Genomic DNA, 10,934 nt, shown 5'->3' on the forward strand with positions numbered 1-10,934 from the left:
CTTCACTTTTTATCAGGTCTAAGTAGATATTACTGATTGGTGCACTAAGTATTGTTGTGACATCACAGCACTATGTCAGTAGCATGTACGTATGGACAGCAAAGAAATATATCTCACATGCACATCCATTTTTCTGCCGTACACTAAATTCCCCACACACACACACACACAAACACAGTCTATAATTAGAGTTTGTGTCCTGTTGCTCAGGACTCAGGAGAAGCTTTCTTTGTCTTACCGCCAGTATTTGCTGGTTCATTTAGAGTTACCCAGGGTGCACCACGGGGAGGCGAACCAGCTTTACACCCCATACGGTACCGTCACTTCACTAGACAGGTACATCTCTGCTCTGCTGGCCAATACACGATTGCTCACACCCCACACACATACAATCGCAATACAATCCCATCTTATAACGTTAACATAAAATCGAATATTTCCCCTTTAAAGGCAAAATACTTTTTGATGTTTTGCTGAGGACATTATTTACAATACTTGTATTAAAACAAAATGCAGCACTGAGCAGCCTGTGCTTACGATCATAGCAGGCTGGATGCTGGAGGCAGGAGGCTGGGCGGGCTGGCGGGCACTGACAGCGTAACTTCCTACTACACGTGCCTGTGCCGCCTGCTTCATTCATAAAGTGGGCGGAGCAGGCACGTGATGTAGGAAGTTACACTGCCAGTGCCAGCCTGCTATGATCGTAAGTACAGGCTGCTCAGTGCTGGATCGAACATATGTTCTAGGGTTTACAAAGAATGGTGTGGGTTTTGGGCTGGGATATAAAAACCCAGCCAGCACGTTCAGCTGTGGTGGATTATCCTCCATGACAGAGAAGCTATTGAGTCTGTGTCTTGAGAGCCACATGCTGGGGAAACAGGCCTCTAAAGCCTGCTGTAGACTGCGGGTGGAAAACTGCTGACCAGGTGAAGGTTTTTTGCACTGTGGACTTTGTGTGGTGTGTACTGCGTCCGCTTACCAAAGCGAATCCCCACATTTGGTGGAGGATGCGTGCAAATGCAGTGAGGCAGGCCTGAAGGTCGAAAAGTTTTAGTTTTTCCCGGCACAAGTGCATGTCCTATATCAAGCCGGCAAGGTTGTGACCTGTGTCCCCTGACAAAATGGAGGCGGTCGTGAAGGCCCTCGTGGAGGCTAACTTGCAGCAGCGGGAAACTAACCAGCTACTATTGCAACATGTGATGGCATTGCAAGCTGCAGGAGCATCCCACAACGTCCACCCAGAAAGCTGTCCGCGCGGCGATCCCTAAGATGACACCCTCGGATGACGTTGAGACCTATCTGGCGGTATTCGAAAAGGTGGCCATGAGGGAAAAGTTACCCCGAGACCAGTGGGCTGAGGCCGTCGCTCCGTTCCTGGCGTCTGGACCCCAGTAAGTTTTTTTTTATCTCCCTGATGATCAAGCGGCCGACTACCTGACCGTAAAAGGTGAGATCCTGGTGAGACTGGGGGTGAATGTGTTGGTCCGGGCCCAGCGGGTGCATCAGTGGGAATTTAACCCGGCTGAACCTGCCAGACCACAGTACTATGAACTTGTTATACTTGTTACACCAGTTGCAAAAATGGCTGCAGCCTGACGTTTTGACTCCCACTGCTATGCTGGACCGTCTGCTGGCGGATGTGTTCTGAAGGGCTCTGGCGTACCCTCTCCAGCACTGGATTGGCCAGGTGTCTCCGGGTAATGCCTTGGAGATGGTCGACCTGGTCGAGCGTTATGAGGTCACCATAAATCTACAGGGGAGTTCTTTTGGGAGGGGACCAGTCAAACCCTGGAAATCTCCACCCCAGACCCGGCGGCCGGTGCCAGCTAGACCCGCCTGGGACGTACCCCCTGCAGACCCAACCCCGGTGGTCTGCTGGCGTTGTCAGGAGCCTGGACACATAAGTGCCGAACCCATGGACACCAATTATGGCTACCGCCACTCATTATATGCCAGAAAATTGTGTGCCACAGGAACCTCCGAGACTATGGACAATAGCCACTTGTGCCAGGTGGAAGTGGGGGACACTCTGGCAGTGGCACTGCTGGATTCAGGGAGCCTGGTGTCCCTGGTAAGAGCTGCCCTGGTGCGGTCTGCCGAGTATACTGGCCAAAAGGTCGGCATAGTCTGTATCCATGGGGACTTAAAGGACTATCCCACCGCATTGGTCTGTCTATCCACGGTGGCTGGCAGGTGGACTCAGGAGGTGGCCGTCGCCACAGGGCTACATTATGAATTAATAATTGGGAGAGACTTCCCCGGTTTCCTGTCACTGTGGCCTGAGGCGACAGTCACCAATATACATGAGACAGATGTAACCCTAGCAGAGTGGCCCGGCTCAGGGGGAGACCAGAACCCTGGGAACCTGAGTCCGAAGGGCCAGCGGTAGGGGTGACCGCCACTTCGGTGGAGGAGGGAAAGACAACCCCGCTAAGTGTGATGGTAGGAGACGTGGAGGACTTGCCGCCGGGTCCGGAGTTGGCAGACCTCAACGTCTCCGGAGATAATTTTGGTACAGCACAGCACCAGGACCCGACTCTATCTTGAGCCTGGGGAAATGTAGTAGTGGTTGAGGGTGAGCCGCAACAACCGGGGGCCGAGTCTATGTTCCCCCATTTTGTGCTTCAACATGAGATGCTGTACTCAGTAAATCAACTACGCGGTGAGCATATTGAACAGCTAGTGGTGCCCAAGGCGTATCGCAAGCTCGTGTTGGATTTAGCCCACCAACATGTTCTTGGCGGACACCTGGGCCAGCAGAAAACCAGATTCTACAGCGGTTCTACTGGCCCAGTGTGTTCAGAGAGGTGGAAGAGTATTGCAAGTCTTGCCCAACCTGCCAGATAACCAGCCCCCAGCCACATTTCCGTAGTCCTCTGGTCCCTCTCCTGATTATTGAGGTTCCATTCGAGCGTATCGCTATGGATCTCATAGGCCCAGTACTGAAGTCAGCTAGAGTGCACCAGCACATCCTGGTCATCCTCGATTACGCCACGTGGTACCCGGAGGCGGTGCAACTGCGTCATACGTCAGCCAAACTCATAGCTAAGGAGTTAATGGAGATGTTTTCTCGAGTGGGTCTGCCTAAGGAGGTTCTAACTTACCAAGTCATGAGGGAACTCTGTAAGTTGCTCCACATAAAACAGTTACGGACATCCGCGTATCATCCGCAAACGGATGGCCTGGTAGAGAGGTTTAACCAGATGTTAAAAAATATGTTGAAAAGAGTGGTGTCTAAGGATGGTAGGGACTGGGACCTTCTTCTGCTGCCCTATCTCATGTTTGCAGTGCGAGAAGTGCCCCAGTCCTCTACCGGGTTCTCGCTCTTCGAACTGCTATACGACAGACACCCTTGTGGTTTGTTGGACGTCGCCAAAGAGGCGTGGGAACAACAAACCACACTGCACAAAAGTGTTGTTGAGTACATCACCCAGATGCAGGGACGGATGGAAACAGTGTTACCTCTGGTTAGGGAGCATATGGAGGCAGCGCAGCGAGCCCAGAGTAGGTCCTATAATCGTCAGGCTCGGGTCCGAAAAAACACCAATTTTGGACAAGATAATAAATTTGTGGCCTTTGCTGCATTTCTGACAGTCCAATATAAGCGTTAGATACTGTTGTTATATTCTGGTATTTAAAAAAAACACCCATTTTGGGCAAGATAATACATTTGCGGTCTTTGTTGCATTTGTGACAGTCAAATACAAACTTTAAATACTGCAGTTATATTCTGGGTTTTAAAAAAAAACATTTTGTGCAAGACCCTACATCTGGGGCCTTTGCTGCATTTGTCACAGTCAAAAACAAGCGTTAGATACTGCTGTTATATTCTGAATTGAGAATTGAGGAGAACGAGTGAAACGTTTTCAAGAAATCTACAGTAAGTCCAGTTGCCTTGATTTATTCTTTACAGATATACCATGACCTGGATAAATGAGAACCTTCACAGACATATTGCAACACATTTTGGGGGGGGAAACCCTTAAACTTGTACGAGAATATGAAAAGACAGCAAGAAAACTGGCAGACTATAGAAACCCCCTGCGTTTCAACCTCAGATGACGAAAACAGGGGCTGGTACCATGCAGCATCCGTTTGGACTCCACGGTGAAGAGTCACAGAGCTGAGATGATTCTACAAAAAGCCCAGAAGCAACTACTAAATGAACGGGTACGACAGACCCATTTCACAGTTGAAGCCTTGAAACAAACTATCAGTCAGCTGGAAGAGGACCTGACTTTGCAGCTACCCACTGAAACGTGACATCCACAGATTCCCCATAATAGTGCCATCCACAGATCCCCCATAACAGTGCCATCCACAGATCCTCCATACCAGTGTCAGACACAGATTCCCCCCATAACAGTGTCCGTCACAGATCCTCCCATAACAGTGCGTCATCCACAGATCCCCCATAACAGTGACATCCACAGATCCCCCATAATAGTGCCATCCACAGATCCCCAGTAATAGTGCCATCCACAGACCACCATTAGTTCGAAACCCACCAAAAGCACACCTTTTGGTTAAAAATATTTTTTTCTTATTTTCCTCCCCAAAAACCTAGGTGTGTCTTATAGGCCGGTGAGTCTTATAGGGCAAAAAATACGGTATGTGGCTGGAAGTATATTAGACGGCCATTGGATAAAAATTTTACTGCAGGCCAGTGGAGTACAGGCCCCAAAAATTATGCATTCACCGTACAGAAAAGAACAAGTGATTATGTGGCTGGAGGTATATTAGACGGTCAATGGATATCAATTTTACTGCATGCCAGTGGACTACAGGCCCCAAACATTAGGCATTCACCGGACAGAAAAGATCAAGTGATTATGTGGCTGGAGGTATATTAGACGGTCATTGGATAGCAATTTTACTGCACGCCAGTGGAGTACAGGCCCCAAACATTAGGCATTCACCGGACAGAAAAGTGATTATGTACAGTACAAATACATGTCAAATACATATGTTTAAAAGAACTAAAAGTATAAAATTGGATTAAAAACATGGCTAACGAAATCCCCCCTCTTGAATAAACCCCAAATGATAATAGGTGAAATTCAATAACAAGTGGTTGTCACAAGTGTTAAATTCATCTTAGGCCCAACAATTAGGCATTCACCGTACAGAAAAGATCAAGTGTAGGGTTGATCGAACCCGAACTGTAAAGTTCGGGTTCGTACCGAACTTTCGGATTTTTCGACCCCGGACCCGAACCCGAACTTTTCAGTAAAAGTTTGGGTTCAAGTTCGGTGTTCGGCGATTTAATGGCGCTTTTTGAAAGGCTGCAGAGCAGCTAATCAACAAGCGTTTAACTCTTGTGCCCTTAGAAGCCATCACAGCCATGCCTACTAATGGCATGGCTGTGATTGGCCAGTGCAGCATGTGACCCAGCCTCTATATAAGCTGGAGTCATGTAGTGCTGCACGTCACTCTGCTCTTACTAGTGTAGGGATAAGATGCTGCTGTGAGGGAGAGAATAGGAAAGAATCTGTTATCAGAAGTGCTTGTTATCTATCTACAGCGATCTACTGCTATCTACAGCGATCTCTGCTATCTACAGCGGTTTTTTTTTTGTGGGTGCAGTGCACCATTTTTTTAACCCTGCCCTGAGCCCAGTGACACAGAAAAATAACTTTTATCCGTCTGTTAGTTAGGTGGGCGTCGGCGGCCATTTTGTGCAACTTCAGTGCACCAGCACAGCATATGTGCATTTTTGACAGTCAAATACAAGCTTTAAATACTGAAGTTATATTCAGGGTTTAAAACAAACACCCATTTTTTGCAAGATAATACATTTGGGTCCTTTGCTGAATTTGTGACAGTCAAATACAAACTTTAAATACTGCAGTTATATTCTGGGTTTATAAAAACACCCATTTTGTGCAAGACCCTACATCTCAGGCCTTTGCTGCATTTGTCACAGTCAAATACAAGCGTTAGATACTGCTGTTATATTCTGGTATTAAAAAAACACCAATTTTGGGCAAGATAATACATTTGCGGCCTTTGTTGCATTTGTGACAGTCACATACAAACTTTAAATACTGCAGTTATATTCTGGGTTTAAAAAAACACCCATTGTGTGCAAGACCCTACATCTGGGGCCTTTGCTGCATTTCTGACAGTCAAATACAAACTTTAAATACTGCAGTTATATTTTGGGTTTATAAAAACACCCATTTTGTGCAAGACCCTACATCTCAGGCCTTTGCTGCATTTGTCACAGTAAAATACAAGCGTTAGATACTGCTGTTATATTCTGGTATTAAAAAAACACCCATTTTGGGCAAGATAATACATTTGCGGCCTTTGTTGCATTTGTGACAGTTACATACAAACTTTAAATACTGCAGTTATATTCTGGGTTTAAAAAAACACCCATTGTGTGCAAGACCCTACATCTGGGGCCTTTGCTGCATTTCTGACAGTCCAATACAAGCGTTAGATACTGTTGTTATATTCTGGTATTAAAAAAAAACACCCATTTTGGGCAAGATAATACATTTGCGGTCTTTGTTGCATTTGTGACAGTCAAATACAAACTTTAAATACTGCAGTTATATTCTGGGTTTAAAAAAAAAACATTTTGTGCAAGACCCTACATCTGGGGCCTTTGCTGCATTTGTCACAGTCAAAAACAAGCGTTAGATACTGCTGTTATATTCTGAATTGAGAATTGAGGAGAACGAGTGAAACGTTTTCAAGAAATCTACAGTAAGTCCAGTTGCCTTGATTTATTCTTTACAGATATACCATGACCTGGATAAATGAGAACCTTCACAGACATATTGCAACACATTTTGGGGGGGGAAACCCTTAAACTTGTACGAGAATATGAAAAGACAGCAAGAAAACTGGCAGACTATAGAAACCCCCTGCGTTTCAACCTCAGATGACGAAAACAGGGGCTGGTACCATGCAGCATCCATTTGGACTCCACGGTGAAGAGTCACAGAGCTGAGATGATTCTACAAAAAGCCCAGAAGCAACTACTAAATGAACGGGTACGACAGACCCATTTCACAGTTGAAGCCTTGAAACAAACTATCAGTCAGCTGGAAGAGGACCTGACTTTGCAGCTACTCACTGAAACGTGGAGGAAAGTAGCAGATTTCACAGAACATGCACAGCTAGCTCAGCACACTATGAGCAAGGAGAGGCAGAAGAACAAGTTCTGCATTTTGTTATCCCAAACTGCAAACAGCCATACCAGAGAAATGGGTGCAGAATCTTTCAGACCGGGTTCTCACCCAGCCTGAGATGGATGTCCTTGCTAAAGGGTTGAATTTCGCAATCACACCAAGAACCATACCAATAGTTGATATTATTTCAGCCACTGAAGCCTCAATCCACAGCAACAAAGTACCACAGGGTGAGGCTGAACAACTTCGCCTTAAAGTGTCTGCAGCTCTGGCCAGTGCCAAACCACCTCCTTCAAACTTGACTAGAGAAGAAAGGAAGGCGGTTACATCCCTGAAGAAAGACACAAACATCACCATCCTGCCTGTGGATAAAGGAAGATGCACGGTTGTACTTAATACATCTGATTACGATGCCAAGGTGACCACACTCCTGGATGATAACAACACATATGAGGCCCTAAGACGAGACCCAACCAGTGGCTACAAGAAGAAGGTTATAGACCTACTACAACAACTAGAAAAGGACAAAATCATTGATCGGGCCATGTATCATCGCCTCTACCCTGGGGAAGCCCCTCCATGTATTTATGGACTTCCTAAGATACATAAGGATTGGACCCCTCTCAGGCCAATTGTCAGCAGCATCAACTCTGTGACCTACAATGTGGCAAAATACTTAGCCAGAATCCTAGCGCCCTTGGTTGGAAACACACAACATCACATACAGAACTCTCAGGATTTCACCACCAAAATCCGGAACTTGGTATTGGGCACAGAAGAAACAATGGTCTCCTATGATTTTACATCCCTCTTCACCTGCATACCCACTACAGAGGCAATTGAAACACTCAGGAAACAGTTGCTACTAGACAACACCTTAGGCTGCAGAACAGAACTTAGCCCAGACCAAGTGTGTGCCTTACTGGACCTTTTTTTTGAGTACCACCTACTTCAAGTATAAGGACAAGTTCTACAAGCAAAAACATGGCTGTGCTATGGGATCGCCAGTCTCACCTATTGTAGAGAACCTGTATATGGAGGAAGTAGAAAGGAAATCCCTGACCACTTTCAAGGGAATTACACCGAGTTATTGGTTCAGATATGTGGATGACACTTGGGTTAAAATTCATAAACAAGAGTTACAGGCTTTCACCGACCACATCAACTCAGTGGATCATAACATCAATTTCACGCAGGAAGATATGCAGAACAACAAACTGGCATTTCAGGACTGTCTTATAACAGTGGAAGAGGGAAGGAAGCTGGGAATAGAGGTCTATCGAAAACCAACACACACAGACCAGTACCTGCTATTTGATTCCCACCATCCCCTAGACCACAAACTGGGAGTCATCCAGACTTTACACCTCCGGGCAGAGAAAATCCCCACCAGCACAGAGGTGAAGGAATTCAAAACACCTCAGAGGGGCATTTAAAACTTGTGGGTATCCAGATTGGGCCTTTGTCAAAACAGAAGGAAGGAGAAGAAAGAGCACTACCAGTGAGGGCGAGAAACATGAAAGACGCAAGAATATGGTTATCCCATATGTAGCTGGGGTGTCTGAGAAACGCAAAAGGATTTTTAATAAACATCACATCCCTGTCTGCTTTAAACCCAGCAACACACTGAGGCAACAACTGGTTCACCCAAAAGACCCAACGCCTAAACACAAGATGGACAACATTGTGTACGCAGTCCAGTGTAATGAGGAATGCTCAGAACTGTATATTGACGAAACAAAACAACAACTACATCAACATATGGCTCAGCATAGAAGAGCCAAAACCTCTGGTCAAGATTCAGCCGTGTACTTACATCTAAAAGAAACAGGTCACACCTTTGAAGACAGTCAAGTATGTGTTTTGGATAAGGAGGCCAATTGGTGCAAACAAGGTGTGAAGGAGGCCATCTACGTAAAAATGGAGAAGCCAAGCTTGTATAGAGGCGGGGGGGTTAGACATCTATTGTCTGCCACATACAATGCTGCCTTGAGACCTTTTTCTGGGAGGTCATTATCACCTACTGACTCCAATTAGGATAATGGAATCAACACCTTTGACCCTATGCTGGGTATAATGACCTCTGACCCCTGCTGGGTATAATTACCAGATGTTGATTCAGTTACATATTTATTCCCAGAGAATTCTTGTACAGTCACTCAGAATTGAGAAAGCTCGTTGGAAGAACGAGTGAAACGTTTTCAAGAAATCTACAGTAAGTCCAGTTGCCTTGATTTATTCTTTACAAATGTTATATTCTGGTATTAAAAAAACACCCATTTTGGGCAAGATAATAAATGTCCCACGGAAGCGTTTAGCTCTCCATCTCCCAAACACTGGAGCGGAAGAGGAAGTACCCCCCTACCCACTCACGATCCCTGGCCCTGAATGGCAGCATTTCAAAATTACTGGCCTTTGAAATGCTGTAATTTCGTCTGGTGGAGACGGAGAGTTTTAAAATCCTTATATCGGTGGCTGTCCCACAGTACGTCGTGCCCAGCCGCCACTACTTTTCCAGGCGTGCCATCCCTTCCCTGCACAACCAAGTGGGGGACAAAATCAGGTGTGCACTGTGCAACGCCATCTGTGGCAAGGTCCACCTCACTACGGATACGTGGACCAGTAAGCATGGTCAGGGACGTTATATCTCCATAACAGCACACTGGGTAAATGCAGTGGCGGCTGGGCCTGAGGCGGATAGCAGTTTGGCGCATGTCCTTCCACCACCGAGGATTGCAGGGCGCTTCAGTTTGCCTCCTGTTGCTTCCTCCTCCTACTCCGCTTCCTCATCCTCTACCGGCTCCTCATCCGGACAGCGTAACACCTTCACCACCAACTTCAGCACAGCCAGGGGTAAACGACAGCAGGCAGTTTTAAAACGTACCTGTTTGGGGGACAAACCCCACACCGCGCAGGAGCTGTGGACAGGCCTTGAACAACAGACCGATGAGTGGTTGATGCCAGTGAGCTTCAAGCCCGGCCTGGTGGTGTGCGATAATGAGCAAAATCTCGTAGCAGCTCTGGGACTAGCCAGTTTGACGCACATCCCTTGCCTGGCGCATGTGCTGAATTTGGTGGTGCAGAGATTCCTTAAAAATTACCCTGATATGTCAGAGCTGCTGCATAAAGTGCGGGCCGTCTGTGCTCGCTTTCGGCATTCTCACCCTGCTGCTCACCTGTCAGCGCTGCAGCGTAACTTCGGCCTTCCCGCTCACCGCCTCATATGCAACGTGCCCACAAGGTGGAACTCCACCTTGCACATGCTGGCCAGACTGTGCGAGCAGCAGCAGGCGATAGTGGAGTTTCAGCTGCAGCACGTACGTGCAGTGGCGTACACACAATCAATGGGGCCCCAATGCAAAACTGATCCATGGGGCCCCCTCCCCGCCCCCCCAACCCATCGCCGCTCCCCCCCAACCTGCCTCAACCCCCAACCACACCCCGGCCACCCCCCCCCCCCCCCCAACCTGCCTCCACCCCCCCAATGGGATATCTGTGGATGACACTATGGGGGATCTGTGGATGATACTGTTATGGAGGATCTGTGGATGACACTATTATGGGGGATCTGTGGGTGACACTGTTATGGGGGATCTGTAGATGACACTGTTATGGAGGATCTGTGGATGACACTGTTATGGGGGATCTGTGGGTGACACTGTTATGAGGGATCTGTAGATGACACTGTTATGGGGGATCTGTAGATGACACTGTTATGGGGGATCTGTAGATGACACTGTTATGGGGGATCTGTAGATGACACTGTTATAGGGGATCTGTGGATGACAC

General features: G+C 47.1%; 1 pseudogene; it reads left to right on the top strand.

Moving 5' to 3' along the window:
• Positions 1–6,757: 6,757 nt before the first annotated feature.
• On the top strand, positions 6,758–9,125 carry LOC120987042 (annotated as a pseudogene).
• The last annotated feature ends 1,809 nt before the right edge of the window (positions 9,126–10,934 follow it).

This window comes from Bufo bufo, chromosome 1 (assembly GCF_905171765.1).
Source record: "Bufo bufo chromosome 1, aBufBuf1.1, whole genome shotgun sequence".
NCBI lineage: Eukaryota > Metazoa > Chordata > Amphibia > Anura > Bufonidae > Bufo > Bufo bufo.